This window comes from Amblyomma maculatum, chromosome 1 (genome assembly GCF_055883805.1).
Source record: "Amblyomma maculatum isolate TAMU_Amacu chromosome 1, ASM5588380v1, whole genome shotgun sequence".
Taxonomy (NCBI): Eukaryota; Metazoa; Arthropoda; class Arachnida; order Ixodida; family Ixodidae; genus Amblyomma; species Amblyomma maculatum.
The window spans coordinates 43883269-43903978 of NC_139344.1; the positions used below are offsets into that span (position 1 = coordinate 43883269).

Below are 20710 nucleotides of genomic sequence, written 5' to 3' on the forward strand. Positions count from 1 at the left end.
TTAACATCGGCGCAGCAAATCGTTCCTCTGTGCGAACTACTGGCGTTTATCACACACGGACACATCGCTAGCTTACTTTGTCGTAGTGAACACTCGGAGTTTGGAGTCTTCCGACGGACTGGACTGCGCCCAGCGAGGTCGAACACAGTACGCGTGTGGCTACGGGCTGCACCAACTAAACGATGCAGAAATGAAGGTGTCAGCGGCTTTTGTACATTATGTTCAGATACCCATCGCCTAAACAGCATTTCTTGGTGTCATATTGGTCCTGCATGCTGGAAACAGCCCAGATTGCATGCTTAATTCAAAAGCGCAGGTACTTTGGATACAGCATTTTGCAAGCTGAAAAATTGCTAGAACAAACCTTTGACAATTTATACTTAGAGTATGCAGAACAGTGTCGTCCAGTTAAATTGTGTACATATTGCACTATAGGCGCATATGTGACGCTGAAACGTCTTGTCAGGAAGTATGGTAGACTTCTGAAGCAGAACTTTAGAAGACATCTGGCGTAAGCCGGCTAATAACTGTCTTGCGTAGCTGAAGACATAAAAATTCTTCACAAGACAGATTCCAGACATCTTGCCGATGATGTCTTCTAGGCTAGCACCAAGCGACGTCTTGTAGATGTCTTTGATAGCTCAAGATATATGTGACCAATATAGACATATCAAGACAGCTACAAGATATTCTGTGCTCAGTGGGAAGTAGCATCACGGGCGATTGCCGGCGCAGTCGCGACCGCAACATTCATGTTTCGTTCCATGCAGGGATTAGCTTCTCGATGAGTGCGAATAAGTTTCACAGGAACAATCGCAAAGCTACTTCTGTTTTATCTCAATCCTTAAGACAACCGGATGAATAAATCCTTCTCACCTGTGAAATCTGCTTCCAAATTTGTAGCGATCTCTTCAAATGATCTATCCTTGTTCTCACGTCGATGATAAATTCCATCCTTTATGCACAACAAAAGATTTGACTCTCGTGGAGCAACCTGATATCACACGTTCTTGGCCAGAAACGAGGACGGCATATGCTTGCACAAGTAACTTCCCCGCACGTCTCCAGCACTCGCGCGCAGTCCTTGCTGGCTCGTGCCCAGCTCGGCGGGACCGACGCTACAGACATGGCAGATGCACGGGCAGTCTCAGGGAAAAATGGGGCTTTCTGTATAATTTAGTGCGGTAGAAGGACACGCTAATTTCAGTGCGATAATGGTACGGCGTTTGAAGGGAATTGATTTTCCACTGTAGCCTGCCCACCTACACGCATTAGCTCGCTACAAGGCACCCATTCCTCCGCGGTGGACAACGGGACGAAGAGACAAGTGCAGGCAAACCGCTTCTCTGGAGGATCGGATTCGGGAACTGGCCAGCAACCGGTTTCCGCCCCTCTCACGCGCACGCCTCCCCCCACTTCCCCTTCCGACCAGATGGCTGGATAGGTCTCTTCGCTGCTAGGAGAGAGGGTGGGTCTTCGCTCCGGCTGAGTATTCCTTGTATGCGGCAGCCTGTGTGGCGTTTGTGGCGGTGCTGTGCCGCCATTTGATACCTATCCGTATTGGCAAGCTTTGATAAGTTGAGACAATGGGCGGCGGGCATCATGCTATTGTACACTTTCCACGTGACTGTCTGATTTTATACCATTATAACCTGCCCTGTCCTTTCTTTCGTATGTCCCTTCTTTTATTTCCGATCCCTGTCTTCTCGTTGTCCTTTCTATTCCTTACCGCAGCTCGGGCGCCGCTGCATTTGATGGCAGATGCCGTGGCTGGCAAAAGTCGATTTGTTTTTGTACTATTTAATAGTTAACTACGGCCTCGCGACAGGCAGTGCGTGTGATGGTTACATGCGGGGCTGTGGAAACGTTGAACCGCTTGCTCCTTCACCTTACCGTGTTCGTCGAACCACGCTGATGTTACAATTATGACATTTTCGGTCGAATTTACTGTCTGGACCCTTCTCTGTCTGTTTTGACTTTAAATGATTCGATATTGCATCTTTATATCGGTTCAGAGCCTCAGATTTGATTGGACTTCGCGACTGCGCTGTCAGACACTTTCTTTATGGCCAAATAATAAAACGATGTATTGATATGAAGAAGTCAATTAGGATTAAGGTGTAATGAATGATCGTCGAAGATTTTAGCACTCGGCGAAAGCGAACCATGATCGATAGGGCAGCAGAAACGGCACTAAATTTGACTAACATCATCATCCGTCACGCAACGAGACGCTGCCGGTTGAGGCAGCAGACCTCGGCATTCTGAAAGAAAAAATTAAACTACTCGCTACGAGAAACAACCAGCATGCAAGAGACAAGAAAGCATGCAAGGAAGATAGACCACCCAGAGGCAGCGCCTAGCACCACATATCTCGTAACGAAATTACATCCCTAAACAGCACGAAGCACAAATTACACTATGGATTAGTATTAAATTAGCGTTAAGTGCAGGTACGCGATGCATTTCACCCTTGCCCACACGGCGTGAAAATGAAACACTCAATAGAGCAGGGAGGGTGTCTTAATCGCTTTATCTCTATCTGCGAGTCATCCCTAACTCTCATACGCGCTCACGTCGAAAGGCCATTTGCGACATTTGCGAACAATGCTAGGCGAACTCATAGAAGCGCGCGTTTAGCCTCTTGTGTCAGAAACCGTTCGGCGGCACAGCTCAATGGATCCATGAACCATCAAATCTCAAGGACCACAACTGCATGCAGTACACGTGACGCGGTGGCTGTGTGCGCACCCATCGCTGTACCCCTCGCGCGTTTACAAATTTGCTTAGAAGAGGCAGTTCAAATAGGAAAAAAAAATATAGCCACCGGCATTCCAAGCCACGTTTACTGCTGGCAGGGAGGTACGAGACAGGACTGCAAGACAGCAAGGCGACACGGTCGTCGGCGGGGCACTCTGAAGAAAATAAGGACCTTTTAAGCGGTGCATCAAAGTAAAAAAAGAAAAAAAGTCCGCTTGTTCAAACGAAGCAATCAGGAGAAGACCCAAAATGCGCCGACTAAAACCTGATCGCTTATTCCGCATAGAGCAAAATTTGAAGGATAAAAGGTGGCTGAAAAGAGCAAAAAAGGAGAAAAACTTTAAAATGAGCCAAATGGCCAAAAACCTGTACAGACACGGTGATCAATGGCACAAGATACCCGCCGACCCGACACTCCGGGCCTGCTCAAAACGAGCGTCGACGGCGGCACTAAGCAAAAGACGCTGCCGGCCGAGTGAAGGCTGGGGAACGTGACAAACGAGGTAGGGACATGGAAGGGTACTGATGACCCCAGAAAGGAAAGGAAAAGGATAGTTGCGGGGCGGCAAACAAAGCTGTTTTCTGCTGTGTATTTTCTTTACCTGGGCACCCCCACAAAGGTGAGTGGGGTTAAACGACAAGAAGCGTTACTGGTAAAAACTGGCCGGAGCTCGAACGAACTATACTCCGTTTCATACATCAAGTGCAACACTACCAAAGCTACAGCTCTTGTTTGCGCTCTCCGCATCCGCGATAAAAAATAGTGCCTGCTCTTGACGAGAGAAAATAATAGTTGCTTTGTCTGCAAGCTTAATACATTTTACATTTGCCATCAACTTCATAAAAAGCACCTTTTATAGGGAGAAAAGGTCGGATTCGGCTAATTTGTATGTTTTTCTATGTCATTTTTGTTCGTGCCGCGTTTTGCTGCCCCGCAACCTTGCCAGCTGTGCCACCAGATGGCGCTGGCTGTGCCCTCCGTGCTGCGCATCTCTTTTTGAGAAAATGGTTCTTTGGTGCGCATTTTTTCTATAACATCCGCTCTTTGAAGATGTCTAAGCATGCGAAGCATGTTATTGCAAACGTGTATGCTCGGAATAGAGCCCGTTTCGGCAGGAACCACTCGCCTACAGAACGAGCGCGTAGTGATACGCCTCCTGTATTTTTTCTTGCGGACTACTTGCGTAGCTTTCGCTGCGTTGCACCTGATGTATGAAACGGAGTATAGGCTGAAGATAAAAAAAAAGCGAAATAAAGATGGAAGAAGAGAAAAGGAGAGTTATAACTAAGGCATGGAAGAAATCAAATTTCCAGATATATAAAATCGCTGTGAGCAAGGTTGATGAAATGGTCGCTACACTATGTAGAAGTTCTGCTGTGCCTTCATCCTGGTCGCCCTGAGAATGAATCTTTAGATACGCGTAGCCCATGCGAAAATAAATGTTGTTGAACAAACGATCGCCCAACAAGGTCAAGGAAACGTGTGTTGAAAATTCAGCCTCAGGCAATAACTTAACTTATTGCTTTTCTCGGGTACCCTTAGGCGAAATAGATCGTTCACGTGCCTCCTAATACAGCTCCCCGGTTTATAAGATTGCCATAGCTTACAGTTATGCTGTTGATCACATTCAGGCCACAGTCAGTCAAAGGGCTCTGATGTGTCGGGGGCAGTGGTCTAGCGGAATTTGATATAAATTTACCTTCCTGTAAAGACCTTTGTGACAGTCCTGCCCCAGGAAGAAAATTATCACTCCGGTTTGTTGTTTGATTGAGTCATTGGCATAGCCCACAAAAGTAGGAATGGTGCGGCTTCCGAAGTACTGCAGAATCGATTGTTGCAAAAAAGAGGGTTTTAAAGAATATACATGACGGCGGAAAAAACAGACTGTAAAAGAATTATGAACTTTTTAACAAAAAAGTAAATTACAAAATACAGAATACAAACTCTTTCATTGACGCATTTCACTCGAAAGGATCGCAGTTTCACAACACTTCGCTGGCGCAGTGCACACTTTCAACTAGTTATTAAGGTCACACTATCGCCACTGTAGACGCTACGCGCGAACGTTCAAAAACACCACACGCTAAAAAAAAAGAAAAAAAAACCTAAACGGCGCCGGGTACAGAGGGAGGGAGTCCGATTCCTCTGGACGCGCACATGCTCACGGCTGGCGGATGGCCTCAGACGAACGTCGCTATCGAGATCTAATGTCGAGATAACCGATGCGCGTGATAAAAGGATGGCTGCTACTAGGCGGGAACTAGCGCCGAAATTAAATAAGACGGACGCTAACTCATAGTCTTAACGAATTTCTTTTCGGTCTCAGTCACTAGAAATAATAACGCGATAGCATTTGTTTTCCACATTCCCAGTCGTCAATTTAAACTTCGGTGGATTTAATTGCAGCATGACCTGAAGGGGGACCTCCTAAGCACAGCAATACTGAGACCCTTTTTGACAATTTAAGAGTTAGCAGAAAGAAAGAAAGAAAGAAAGAAAGAAAGAAAGAAAGAAAGAAAGAAAGAAAGAAAGAAAGAAAGAAAGAAAGAAAGAAAGAAAGAAAGAAAGAAAGAAAGAAAGAAAGAAAAAGAAAGAAAGGAAAATAAAAAGCCTCTTCCTTTTTGATTTCAATGAGGTATAAAGCTTATAATATTGCATACCAGCATCTTGTAGGTACTGCAAAGGCAGGATAAAGTAGGCGGTAAAAATTCGATTTTCTTGAATTTACAGATGAAACGATTCGCTTCCTTAAGATTAGCAAGTAAAAATCATTACGCCGGAAATCACTAAGAGTCCTGGCAGGCTGTGGTGGTCAATGACCTCCTGTCGTTAAAGGTCAGCACTAAATCATTGCGGACTTGATCGGTACAGAAGCCGATGCATACGCCTTCTCTTCTATGCACACTCCCCTAGGCTAATTCCCTCACTGTAGACCATAGGTAAATGATGCAAAGATCGATATTTGTAACCGTTGAGGCTGTTTTCATCCCGGCGTTGTGTAGACATAATTTCGTCCATGTTGTTGAATGACCTTCTTGTGCACTGCGATGAGTTTCGGTGAGCAGGGTTTTTCCTTTATTTTTCCCGCATGTTGAATTCTGCTGGGACTCCTTTTGGGAATCGTTCTGAGCTCCCGTGAATGTAGGTTCCAACCACCTTGAATCATAAGCTGGTGTTTTCTACAGTTCATCTTGCTCTCTTGTCAAATTTGTTTGCCTCTACATCACGATGTTGTACGCTGAATTCGAAGTGTTTGATATTGTTAAAAAAGCACACTACGAAGTTTTACCTCAAAATCTTTGTCAAAGAAAACGACCCGGCCTCTTTTACCAAAATGTTAAATTGAGAAAACTTCCCGCATAAAAATATCGATTGAAGCGTCGGTATGTTGGAAGTAAGGTTCCATTAGAATGGTGAGTAGAAGGTGAGAAAAACGTTGAAGACGAATGTGCGCTAGCACCACAGGCGATAGCATAACGTTTGCGTACAAGTGCTGCAAAGGCGTGGCTGAATTTCTTTTATATCTGAGCTGTGCACCTGTCATTCCGAAGGTTTAGTGACGCCCCTTCACCGCAATACCAGCGGCAGAATTTACAAGCTCCTGATAGTAGATACGTGCTACCCAAAAAGTGAAACTGGCCTCATAATCGTGTGACGGAGGCCGCTGCTAAACACGAGAAAAAACGTGACAGTGCAGTATGTAGTTACCTGTGCTGCTTCGCGCATAAGGACGCCGCATCGAATTTGGTCTTTACAATTGCATTATGCCCCTGCTCTTCAGCGACTGTGTGTATGTGGATGTTACGCGAACAAAAATGAACCCTCGTCTGGAAAAAGGCAGAATTCCCTGAAATGCACGCACAGTAAAATTGCAGTAGTTAGAAAAATCACGTGATTAAATAAAGGTATCGAGCGAGTCAAGCGAAATTACCGCAGGAATTTGTGGTTTATAAAAGGATGGCTGCGCATGCACGGCTCAATGATTTAAGGCAACACAGGTGTATGTTACCGACAAACATCAATTTTTACTTTCTCATTTTGCTTGCCTAACTATTTCCAACTGCCTAAAATATGTTGATTTGTTTACTTGGCGATGCATCATGATTGCAATAGTAAAAAGAAGCACAATTAAGACCTTCCAAATAGAGCTCATTCACGATGTGATGTTTAAAGACCCCGATAAAAGTGAATTGCGTATTCAGAAGCGAAGCTTGGCCTTTTTCACAATCCTTTCGTGCTCCTTACGATAATTAAAGTACAACAATTTTAACTCCATTCACTCCGGAAGGAAATATTCTCTAATGTGTCAGTTCACCAGCGCTAGCTAAGTGTGTATGGGCCGCCAGTAGAGCCGCCGCCGCCGCTCTCGAATCCGACCATGAGAGAGCCTGTTGCGCCCGTGCCCGGCTCCCATTGTCACAAGCCCGGGGGAGGCTTCCCTGTCTTCTTCTGTTGCTGGGAATGCAAGGCGGCCATTTCCCCTCCACCCTTCATAGCTCTCTCTCCCTCTCCACGAAAAACACCTGCCGGTCGCCACCGCGCGATCTTGATAAGCTGCGCATGCGCGAAAAGAAAGAAGGTAGGCGAGGAGGATCTGTTTGTAATCTGGCGGATGTGACGTAATAAATTGCCTATTGTTGTTTTTTGCTTGCGTGTACTCTCGAACCCAGACGCTTTTTTTTTTTAATCGCCGCAGCCGCAGGTGCCTTTTTTTTTTTTTTCTCCCTTTTCAATTTTGGCGCGCAGTGGTACAAGCAAGCGGGAGGCTTGTTCGCGCCGCGTTGTTTCAGAATGACCGGACTGGAATGGATTCTGCAAATTAGATTGGGTGGCACGCATCCCTGCTGCTTTCTCCAAACTTTCGTGAGTACTGCGAAATACAGCGCAAAGCACGTGTTGCATTCCGTACTTGCCTCGCCAACCCATTGCACCGCTGCCCTCTCGTTACAAATTGTTTGGAATTTTTTTTCTGCATCGACGCTCTATTGTTTAGCGATCTCAATTATTTTTTTTTGTAATCTTGCTATGAGTCTATTTATCAGTGACTTCAAGTGAAGTGTAGAGGAACTAAGGAGCCCTTTTTCGTGCGCTTAAAAGCAGTCCCGGCGGCTCGCACGAAAGGGCTTTCCTTTTGTAGTTCATTTTCGAATACGCCTCCGTTTGGCCCCAGCTAGCCCTGTCCCAGCAAGCGCAACCATTTCTGTTTCCTTTCAGTGTGTACCGAAATAATCTTGATGCACGGCGATTGTGAGATCTTGGCTTCGTCGCAGCTTCTGCTCATGGCCTCTCCCGATGGTATGCCTTGTGCCTCATGAAAAGGTGAGTAGCACTTGAGTGCACCCGCTTCTAAAAATATGTGCTGGCAAAAACCGGTTGCTCCACAAGGGTGCTGATATATGTAATCAAATTCACCTTATTTATGAAGATAGTCCACAGCATGACTTTGATGTGGCCAGGGCATGAATTTCGATCAGCACCGCCACAGCCAAAGCAATAAAAAGCGGGGGAGTATCGAAATTAATGGTGGCCCAACAGCGAAAAAAATACAGAGACCAAGAAATAAACGAAACGAGACACACGAATAGCGCTGAACTTACAGCTGATTTTTTTTATTGGGAAGAATCACATCATATATACGCACACAGAGAAACAGCGCACATGCGCAACGTCAACGACCTCAAGTTTTGGTAAAAAGAAAAAAAAGCATTTAAAAGCACGAGTGCATCGGCAGAACTGCTGCCCACTGTGCAGCATATTCATTTCCCGAGGAGATAATGTGACAAAAGGCGTACTCACGCACCCTTTACTTTTTCTGATGTGAAAAGCTTTGGCTACTTCTCTAGTGCACTGGTAAGAATGAACGAACAAAACATCACTGTCATCAAAAAATGACGTGCATTCGCACATGGATCAGTGCTTCGCTAGGTTAGTTTCTTTCTTTTTCAGCGAATTAGCGTGCTCCATGAGCCGCACTTTAATGCATCGCACAGTCTGGCCTATGTAGCTGAGGCCACAGGACAGAGGGATTTGATATACTATGCCAGTCTTACAAGGAACATATCTATTTTCATGATTTATGTTGCAAACATTTCTTCTGCCCCCTCGTGCATTCTTTGAACCGCGCGGCTCCCACTCTTTCTAGTTTGTTAGGAGAAGGAAACAGAACGTTTACATTATGCTTGCTTCCTACTCTTTTAATTTGGTGCAACAGCGTGTGTACATATGGCATGACTACTACATACCTTTCTTCTTCCTTCCTCCGAACACCTTTCCCGCCCTCACATGCTTGAAGACAATTTTAGCGCGCAGAGGACTTTGTCTGCACTCGAGACGAGAACTGAGTTCAAGAAACCAGCTTCCCTGCATTTGTCCGCCTGAGTTAAGAGACTGGACATCATTTTATGATGACAAGATTTCTTCACTGCCATGCCTAAGCATCCCGTAACAATACTACTTTTTACAAGCTTTGAATGAAAGGACCTGTAATTCAGAAGGGGCTTTTCACTCCTAGGTGAATACTGCCAACAGACATGGTGGGGTTGGAAAGACAACTTTAAATCGAGAAATTGTAAGGCTGTTTCTTGGGGGACTTCATGCGTGAGCCTTAGTCCCGACTCATTACGTGCAAAAACATCAAGAACATTTGACACAAATTCAGGATTCACAGAGCTAGCTAGCACCAGAAAATCCTCCACGAAACGGAAAATGTGCATGCAACAACTGGATAAATCATTCTCAACTTTCATATCAACCCTGCTTAGATAAATGTCGCTGAGGATGGGAGCTATCTTGGCACCTATGCACACACCAGATTTTTGCGTATAAAGTCGACCATCTCACTCAAAAAACGTGTTACTCAGGTAGTAAGATAACATTTCCAAAAAGGATCCGGTTAAGGTTCCACACTCATTTTGGAACCAGCATTCATCATTGTCCTCCGTAATACATTGCTGAACATACTGGATGAGAGTGTGGAAGAGATTATACAAATCAACCACATGTACGCTAAAACCAGCACTGTATACCAAGCTCTCATTTTGGTGCGAATCAGCAACTGTCTCAGAATTAGGAACGAGAAATGGATCCTTTACTTGAAGTGACGACAAATGTTTGCAAAGATAGTAGACACAACCAACTGCCATGAATTGCGGAATTCATACTTTCATTCATTATACTTTCTGTGTTGTAACAAAATCCTTCACATTTTACCTTTCCCAGGAGTGGGCATTTATTGCATTGTTCTGATTTCCAGGTCCTTCCCTGTATTTGGTGCGTGTGCTGAAACAGGGATCCTTTGGAGGCAACCTGGGGCTTTCTTCTGTGCTTTTGATTCTGCCTTAGTTTCCATCGGATAGCTGTGGCTGGTACGTGTGGGCAAAGGCGTTTCATATTTGCAGACCAGCAGATATATGGTCCAGTGCTTGTCAAGGCAATTTTTTTTGGTACAAAGTGTGATGCTGCTGCAGTTCCACAAAAAAAAAAATGTTTTTACAATTTTTAGACAGCTTACCTTCAAGTTCTTCGATTTTGTAATGGTGTATATATGGTATGCTACCACTGTTTTTTTTTTCCTGTCATGTTAATGCATCAAGGATAATGCTAGGCTGTTATGGCTAGCATGATCTGCTAAGGTAAAGGTGCCAGTTTCATTCCACACCAACTGATACAGGTTGTGGGCTTCACCATCCTCAATTTCTTTTTAAAAAATCATAGCAAATTGTATTGCTATGAAGAATATTATCCCAACTTGTTTTTGGCGAAAAAATATTTTCTGCCCGTGACCACCATCTTAAAAGAGTATAGACGCCAAATTTTGGTGGCATTTTTGTAAGACATTCCTGTATACGGATCGCCAAGTGGTTTTTGCCTACGACTGCTAAATAATTTTCAGTTCAATTTTCTTTTCTCGCCAATTTCGGTTTCAACAGCTGAGAGATGGCTGTGACATCACAATCAAGTCCAAGCCATGCACAGCATGAAAAAGCCGCAGTATAATCTCCAGCTCTTCAATTGTTGCGATTCCTGTTCTTGAGGCAGGCTGGCTTCAGTGTTGCAGTGAATTTAAACATCACAGGATATCACAATTTTTTTTCACCCGTCACGTGACCTAGACTTAACTTTGGCGTCACAGCCATCAGACAGCTTTTGAAACCGAAACGGATGAGGAAAGAAATTCAATGATAAATTGTTTAGCGGTCATAGGTGGATATCACCTGGTGCTTTCTGTACAGTAATACCTTGCACTTCATTACAGCTAATTAAACACGAACCCAAAAATTAGGTGTCTATAGGTCTCCGCCATGTTTAAAACAAACAAAGCAATCAAAGTGGCGTGGCAGTCGTCTATGGCCCCAGAGCAGGCGGAAAGCACGGGAGCGGCACTGTGGTGCCACCCCACTGCCGTGGCCATACTTGCCAAGAGCGTGTTATTGTGATATGCAGGCACCTTTTTGGCAGATAAAATACCCACGTGCTGTGTGAGTACAAAAGCAATACTTGGAAAAACTTCACGTACACAGCATGCATCGCCTTGTCCTGCACACCATACCAGACCAAGAGCGGGTTCAAAGCGCACGAGCGAAGTTGTTGCTGCCTTGAAAATGAGTAGCGTTGATTGATATCTATTTGCTATTTGCCCAGCACATTAGCCGCGGAATGCGTCGAGAATTGCAAAGCTTTGGGTGCATACAACAACTTTCAGTCGGGTAAGTGGAATGTGATTTTTCTTGCTCGTAAACAGCACATGCAAACCAGGTAGGAAGTATTCCGCTCAAAACATCATTGCATTCTCGGATGATTCTTCATACCGAGCATCAAATGAGCGTTGTTGGTAAGCATGGCAACAGTAGCAAGGGCACTGTGCCTTGGCACCGTACAGGTTTGCTTATCCTTGCATTATTCCTTTAAATCACCACGCTGCACGTCTATCTGTTCTGTTCGTGGAAGGTTACTGGCGTCAGCGTTTATAATTTCTTCATGGGTATTCAAGCTTTTAGCTTGCATTACAAGCTGCAGCGTCCACATGCTGGTTCCATAGTTAGGGCCCGGCCGCCGTGACCACGTTTCTATGTAGGATAAACTCTGAATGCGACAGTGTGCCATGCAGTACGTAGTTGATGTAAAGATCCTCAAAATCTGAAACAGGGGCCCATATGTCACTCGGGACGCTCAACCCCACAACTCGCATTCAAAATTAGCTGCAGTGAATACCACTCAAACCCCTCGGTATAATAAAATTCATCTCCAATTGAGCAAATCAGTGGCTGTCAGCACACGCTGTCAGCACAGCCCACGGAGGAGTGCAATACTGATCGCATGCGCAGCAACTCACTATGCACATAATACATACAACTAGAAAGTGAAAAAAAAAATTTGCTTCAGGAATTGCTTACATTATAAACAGGTCTACACATTAATATACTGGCTGCCTTGTCAACATTTTACGTGCACTCACAAAATACCATTACGCGTCATAAAGAAGGCCAAACTCGAGTTATTCATGGCCTTTGAGCCCATAACCGCTCTGGCGTAACGGTGTCGGTATCCAGCCTTCGTGCCACACTGCGATGGCCCACTGTTTACGGCGACCTTCGCCCATAAGAAACCTGTGCAAGCTTACTAAACTTTGCGTTCTTTGCCTTCCAGCACATGCCACGGTGATGCAACTAGTCAGCATGGTGCTTTGTTTTTTATTTTTTCGGCTGCAGCAAACCATCGCACAATCACAATAGGCGAAAGCAACTGAAGCATTGTTTTTCCTACCACGCGAAAGTCTGTAATTACGACAGCGCCACCGCATATTCACGACGTAGCCAGAGTGAAGGTGTTCTATACTCCTTTAAGCTTGCAATAGCAAAACCTAGTCACACAGATAAATTTGTAAAAAAATTAACTTTTTGATGCATCACTATAAACAAAAATTTTCATATTAATAAAATGCATTGTTCTTTTGATGTGCAGGAAATAAAGAAACTCTGCCTTATATTTGTTCAAATATAAATCATAAAATATGGTACAAAAAGCCGAAATTTTGAAATGTTTGTCAAATTTTATATTCTTATGGTCTAGGCACTAGACTAGAGTGCCTGGGTTCGAATCTGACTGCCGGCAGCTGCGTTTCGATGGATGCAAAGCGGAGAGGCATCTGTGTGCTGTGTGATGTCAATGCATGTTAAAGATCCCCAGGTGGTCAAAATTACTCCGTAGCCCTCCACTATGGGGCCTCTCTCTTTCCGCTTTCGCTCCCATCTTCCTTCCCTTGTAGCGTGATTCAGGTGTCCACGGGAAAACTTTTCCTTTCCTGTAAACCAATTATTACTATTATAGTACTCAATCTATTTCTCCAACTTTTTTAGAAGACAAAAAGCCTATAAAAGAGATCAAACAACTTAAGCTGCACCTGCAAAAACATTATAAAAGAGATCAAACAATGTAAGGTGCACCTGCAAAAGTATTCTAAATCAGAGAAAATTACCTTATTGAGGTTTAAGGTTTATTCCTCCGTCAGTTATGTAATGAAGTGGCCCTATTAAAGATATGAAAAATACTAGTTTGTACAGAGCCATTCATTGCCATTTAATACTGAAAGTTTAATCAGGGTGCTTTAAAGTGAGAAAATAATTTCTCAAGTTGAGCCTTTGCAGGCAACCACGGTGTTGCTCTGTGCCTGCTCATCGCAGCAGCCCACTTTCTGCTGGCTGCGAACTAGCAGTCCACTGCTTGAGTGCAATGGTGCTTTAGGCCTGGGCACTGTCAGCTTTAAATGTGCAAATTTTTTGCAGTTATATATGTGTATTGTAAAGAAGAAGTTCTGATTAAGCGGACAGATAGCCGAGAAGGAGGAAGAGGAAGTGCTTTTGCGGACCAGCTGACTCAAAAGCTAAGCCACCACCGCTCCGGTTCTTCTCGCTACCAGTGCCCGCTACCAGTGCCTGGATCCCCACTTAACACTTGGTGGAGGTGCGGGGTAATATATATATATATATATATATATATATATATATATATATATATGAAGGAAAGAAGCCAACAGTCGTCGAGGCCAAGGAAAGCGTTGGGGATGGTACTTTATGTCTTTTTTTTTCTTTTTTTAATGTTTACTTGGATAATCACAGAAATTACTAATGTAATCTGTTAGGGGAAAGATAAATAAACACAAAGTAGAAGAAAAAACAACGTGCCGATGGTGGGATCCGAACCCACGACCTCCGAATAACGCGTCCGGTGCTCTACCAACTGAGCTACATCGGCCGCTGTCCCCCCTGCTACTTGCTTGGGTATTTATGTTGTCTGTATACGAACCTTGAGAGTGTTCACCAGCGCCACCCTCAACCATAGCGGCGGACGTAGAACGTCCTTTGTTACCGCCAGCGTCACGTAGAACGTGATCAAGAGCGAGGGCGAAAGCTGTGCTAGAACCCTCTTACGCTACCTATGGCTTCAAGACTGCCAGAACCGAGACCCCCGTGAGCTACAAGCAGATCAATTAAAGGGAAATGAGGGTGCTCGTTATAATACATGAAGGAAAGAAGCCAACAGTCGTCGAGGCCAAGGAAAGCGTTGGGGATGGTACTTTATGTCTTTTTTTTTTAATGTTTACTTGGATAATCACAGAAATTACTAATGTAATCTGTTAGGGGAAAGATAAATAAACACAAAGTAGAAGAAAAAACAACGTGCCGATAGTGGGATCCGAACCCACGACCTCCGAATAACGCGTCCGGTGCTCTACCAACTGAGCTACATCGGCCGCTGTCCCCCCTGCTACTTGCTTGGGTATTTATGTTGTCTGTATACGAACCTTGAGAGTGTTCACCAGCGCCACCCTCAACCATAGCGGCGGACGTAGAACGTCCTTTGTTACCGCCAGCGTCACGTAGAACGTGATCAAGAGCGAGGGCGAAAGCTGTGCTAGAACCCTCTTACGCTACCTATGGCTTCAAGACTGCCAGAACCGAGACCCCCCTGTGCTAGAACCCTCTTACGCTACCTATGGCTTCAAGACTGCCAGAACCGAGACCCCCGTCACGGGGGTCTCGGTTCTGGCAGTCTTGAAGCCATAGGTAGCGTAAGAGGGTTCTAGCACAGCTTTCGCCCTCGCTCTTGATCACGTTCTACGTGACGCTGGCGGTAACAAAGGACGTTCTACGTCCGCCGCTATGGTTGAGGGTGGCGCTGGTGAACACTCTCAAGGTTCGTATACAGACAACATAAATACCCAAGCAAGTAGCAGGGGGGACAGCGGCCGATGTAGCTCAGTTGGTAGAGCACCGGACTCGTTATTCGGAGGTCGTGGGTTCGGATCCCACCATCGGCACGTTGTTTTTTCTTCTACTTTGTGTTTATTTATCTTTCCCCTAACAGATTACATTAGTAATTTCTGTGATTATCCAAGTAAACATTAAAAAAAAAAAAAGACATAAAGTACCATCCCCAACGCTTTCCTTGGCCTCGACGACTGTTGGCTTCTTTCCTTCATGTATTATAACGAGCACCCTCATTTCCCTTTAATTGATCTGCTTGTAGCTCACGGGGGTCTCGGTTCTGGCAGTCTTGAAGCCATAGGTAGCGTAAGAGGGTTCTAGCACAGCTTTCGCCCTCGCTCTTGATCACGTTCTACGTGACGCTGGCGGTAACAAAGGACGTTCTACGTCCGCCGCTATGGTTGAGGGTGGCGCTGGTGAACACTCTCAAGGTTCGTATACAGACAACATAAATACCCAAGCAAGTAGCAGGGGGGACAGCGGCCGATGTAGCTCAGCTGGTAGAGCACCGGACGCGTTATTCGGAGGTCGTGGGTTCGGATCCCACCATCGGCACGTTGTTTTTTCTTCTACTTTGTGTTTATTTATCTTTCCCCTAACAGATTACATTAGTAATTTCTGTGATTATCCAAGTAAACATTAAAAAAAAAAAGACATAAAGTACCATCCCCAACGCTTTCCTTGGCCTCGACGACTGTTGGCTTCTTTCCTTCATGTATTATAACGAGCACCCTCATTTCCCTTTATATATATATATATTGCATGACACAGTACCATTCAATGGCATTTATTTTTTAGAGCTTAATCTAATTTGTGCTTTAGATGAAAAAAAAACACATTTCCATTCAGCGATCGCTTTGAACCCTGGCGTTGCTCTGTGCTTGCTCTTCACTGCAATGGATGCTGGAGCTGACGTCAAGGAGACATGTAACAACACCTTGTGGGGGTTCTCACGGGACTCGGGCACTGTGCTCAGAACGGAACGCCCTGCCGCTAGCTCTGACCACATCCGTGGCAGGGAAGCACGAAACACTCAGGCAGAGCCACCGGGCTGGGCTGTTTATTGGGAGTGCCCAATTTTTATCCTTGGTCATAGCAGCATCCGCGGGCTCTGGCGTCGCGGCGTAGTCTCCCCCCGATGAGATGCTGTGCATCGATATTAGAGGGTAGGGGGAAGGAGGGGCCGCCCGGCACGCTACGCCAGGTCTCTCGCCCCTGCCCTCTCCGCCACTGCTTCAGGGGAAGGAGAGAGATGAGGTATCCCCGTGAGGCAGACAGAGCCGTGTCGTGCAAGCGTGGGTAATCTTAAATTCCCACACCCTCCTCCCTTAATCATGACCTCCACCTGGGTGCCGTTTTCTTCTTGGGAGTCGCACGGCTGGTCCTTCAGCAGGCCCATGTAATACAGGAATCAGGGCAGGGGTCGGGACTTGGGTTGTTGGGCTCTGCTCCTGGTGCTGCTGCCAAAGTGAGGCAGGCCACCCTCTATGCCGAACGGGCCCCGCATGCAGGCCGTACATCCGACTCGTTCTGTTGAAATCCCCGTCGCCGCAGTCACGAGGAAACACAAGGGGTCGAATTATCATGGCTCGCTTACCGGTCATGGGCCGCCAGTACGCCCGTGGTGCGCTGCTCGCCCATGGCTGCGCCGACTTCCTACGGGTCGTAAATCGGCATCAGACTCCATCCCGATAGGAGCTCCATACTGTTTTTGTTGAATGCCAGTCTCTGTGCTTGACCTCAAACCGAATATGGCACCTGCATTTGATAGCCCTCCTCGCAGCTGCGGGCAAAGAACAGTCTTCTTTGCAGCTTTTTGATCCGCATCTCAAATTATTTTGCGTGGAATTCTGATCCTTCTGCTGTACTACAGCTTCATTTAAATTTTTCTTTGTGTCCGTGGCCTTCAGCAGATTCCTTTATTGTCGAAGCTGGCAGTGCCCAAGCCTAAAGCAGCATTGTATTGAAGCAGTGGAGTGCTGGTTCTGTGTATATTTGCAGCCGGCAGGAAGTGTCCTGCAGTGAAGAGCATGTAAGGAATTTACGGCGTTGCAGCGGAGCACCAGAACCAGAGGACCAGCGTGACAGGCTTCTCGAACCGAGCAGCCTGTGCCGTGCTTGCTGGCTGTGAACGCCGATCTTAGCGCCTCCGCTTTACAGCGGCGCTGTGCGCTACAGGGCCCCCCGACCAAACGGAGTGGCGAAATGTATGCGCCAACGGAGCAGGGATGAGGGTGCCTCAGCGGCAGGCATGTCGACAGATAAGCCAGCAACATCCGAGGGGAGCTCCTGGGGAGGTGTCTCCATATATTTGGGTTTAAGGCGATCCAGGGAGACTACCTCTCACGACCATCCAGCAGGATAGTCGCCGACTTTGTAGTCTTGTTGAGGACATGGTACGGGCCATCATAGGGGGGGCTAAGAGGCGCCTTTACAGTGTCTCGCCTTAGAAAAACATGCCTCGAGGACGCAAGATCTGGGTGCACAAAGATCTGACGGTCAGATGATAGAGGTGGGACTGGGTTTAGGTGTTGAATGCAGTCCCAAAGGCGTTAAAGGTACTGCAGGGGCTGGGACGAGGAAGCCGAAGGAACAAACAAGTCTCCGAGATGACTTCGGCCACCAAACAGCCAAGGTCGCGACGAAAAACGGTGCGTAGGCCAAGAAACACCATAGGAAGGTGACCAGCCCAGTGCTCGCGATCTAGGCGAGCAATGAGGGCAGTCTTGAGCTGACAATGGAGCTTCTCAACCATGCCGTTAGCACAAGGATGGTATGCTGTGGCGCGGCAGTGTTTAGTGTCGAGCAGACTGGTAAGGGAAGTGAAGAGGATGCATTCAAACTGGCGGCCACGATCCGTGGTAACAGCCAAAGTGGGAAATCCATGCTGAAACGAAGGCTTTGGCAACTGTTTGCGCAGTAATGTCCAGAGTGGGCACTGCTTCGAGCTAACGAGTGAAGCGGTCAGTCATCATCAGAATGTGCCGGCAGCCATTAGATGGAGGTGGTGGTCCAACCAAGTCAAGGTGAACGTGGTCAAAGCAACAACCAGATGGCAGGAAAGACTGGGGAGGAGTCTGTGTATAGTGAGTCATTTTGACGGACTGGCAAGCAAAACACGAGCGGGCCCACTGGCGAACGTCTAATGTTTGGCCAGACGTACCGCTGGGTAATGAGACACTATGTGGCTCTGATGCTGAAATGGCAGATGTCGTGAAGTGAATGGAAAATGGCAGGATGAAAGACCTCTGGGATGGATGGACGAGGTAGAGCCGATGACCCTAATCACAAAGAGCGCACTGTTATTAACCCTTTCACTGCCAAGTTTTTTTTTTTTGTGACTGCTCCTCACTTCCTTCCAGGTTCTTTTTTCATCTGTGTTACTTTCACCTGATTCAGAATTCGGTTTGGTTTGGCCAGGAATTCAGGAACTGTTGATTCAGAATTCATCAACATTTTCTGAATTCTTTCATCTATCATAGCATGGATGAACCTGGCACACTGATTCGCCATGACTCGCTGCTGAAGCAACAAAGCGACGTGGTGATGATAATGATGCAGGTCTAAAAATACCTAATCTATTTGAAGGCCCCGCCTTCTAAAGAATGGGTCCGCGAGTCAGGGCCTCGCCTGACTACTAGTCACAAATTCACATGAATTCCATTCTGCTCCAAAATACCAATTGGTGAAATATGAGAGAGGCCTTCACCCTGCAGTGGGTATAGTCTGGCTGATGATGATGATAAAAATGCCAGTTTATTTCCGGGTCAGCAGAGAAGCACTTTGCAAAGATGCAACACTGCACGCTGCTGCAATGCGAAGCATGTGGTCGAGACTCGTGACAGGACAATGCTTTGCTACAAAAGTAAGGGGCCAGTGCTTTTACATGGCAAGACAAAACATAGTGGGGTGTAAAGATGGCCTATGTGACACGACAAAAGGGGCTCCGAGCAGTACAAAATACATTGCTCCTCGTCTGGCTGCAACTCAAGGAAAAAACCCAGCTCAGGAGGCATCGCTTCCGTCTTCATCCTGGTATTGCTCTGCTCCACAGTCCATTACATCAGGATGCTTCGGGCTGCTCGCCAACAGCTAACAACGTGATCGCTCCCCAAGCAGGGCTCCCGCCAGACTCCCCCGATTCTTCCATTCTGTCCCTTTACCTACACTTTCTGCCGCGTCAAGCACAAGTCTCGCGCCGCGATAACCTTTGCACATGCACAGTTCAGCTGCCCCTCCACGTGCTCAGACAGAGAGAAAAGAGCACGTGCAGTTTAATTAAAAGACGAATTGAGGCGTTGGAGCCGCACATATATTTACGCTAAATGTTTTATGAATTTGTGAAGCCTCTTCGTAGACAATACGACTTGTCAGCAATATTTCTTTTTAGTGGCAGGGAGTTACGAGTATACTCAAGAGGAGAGATGAAATGCTGGTGTCACCGTTGGCGACAGATTTCTCAAGTGAAATGTATATGTCAGTATTGATTTTGCGAGTGCAGATCCCAAAAGTTATGCTGCTCGGCCATTAATTTCAGAGTGGCGGCAAACTGGCCATTTTAATGAGGTCATTGCAAGTCTGGTTCAACTGGTGGGAAGATTGTTTTTTAATTCAGTTTTTTATGTGATAAAGGAGCCCTTTGTTGCCATACGGTTTTTCTTTGTCCATAGCTCATCATCATCATCGTTAGCTGGACTATACCCACTGCAGAACGAAGGCTTCTCTCATAATCCTTCAGTTAACCCGGTCTTGTGCTAGCTGCACCCACTTGACCCCTGAAAACTTACTAACCTCGTCCACCCACCTGACTTTCTGCCGCCCCCTGCCACGCTTGCCTTCACTTGGAATTCAATTTGTTGCTCTTAGCGACCATCGGTTATCCTCTCTTTGCAATACATGTCCTGCTTGTGACCATTTCTTCTTGATTTCGACTAGAATGCCACTATTTAGAGTTGATTTCTTGGACCCACTCTGCATACTTCCTATCTCTAGACTACACTTACCATTTTCCATTCCTCAGCTCTATGCATCTACTTCAACTTAAGTATAACCCCTTTAATTAGCCTTCACATTTGAGCCCCATAGATGAGTACTCGTAAGATGCAACTGTTTACCGTTTTCCTGAGGTATACCGGTAAGCTGCTAGTCATGGCCTGCAAGAACTTGCCAAATGCGCTCCATCCTAGACTTGTTCTACAGGTTTTCCTTCTGAATTTAATCCTAGTGCCAGCGGAAATAATGTGAGCGCCAACTGATACAATCTGCGCACCGTGTAATTTAATTTTAGTGCCAAGCATTTAATAAAAGCGGCAGTGTATTTAATGCGAACACCAACTCGAATGAAGACAGCGCCAAACAATTGAATCAGACTGCCAACGCAATTAATACAAGCGCCAGCGGATTTAATTCATATGTGGAAAATAAATGCGGTAGAGGGCTCTAAAGCACGAAGCATGAATTCCAGAAATAGATCGAAATTGAGATCACTTCGCAGACCATGCGACGCTTAAGCGTCACATCTGCATGCACTATTTTGCTTTGTTCTTGTATCTTGCAAAAACCAAGAACCACGCGCAGCTGAAAAACTGCAGTTTATGACACGCCTCTTGCAGCTTTTAGTTTAGACGCATGACAAGTGAATAAATATGACTGTCATCTTCTAATTGGCTGGTTAAGCACTGCTTAT

At 46.0% G+C, this 20710-nt stretch overlaps 1 non-coding gene across 1 annotated transcript; it reads left to right on the plus strand.

The window, feature by feature from the left end:
* Positions 1-15004: 15004 nt before the first annotated feature.
* TRNAT-CGU (transfer RNA threonine (anticodon CGU)) lies at positions 15005-15077 on the plus strand. The gene has a single exon. It is a non-coding gene; the product is annotated as a tRNA-Thr (tRNA).
* Positions 15078-20710: the final 5633 nt, after the last annotated feature.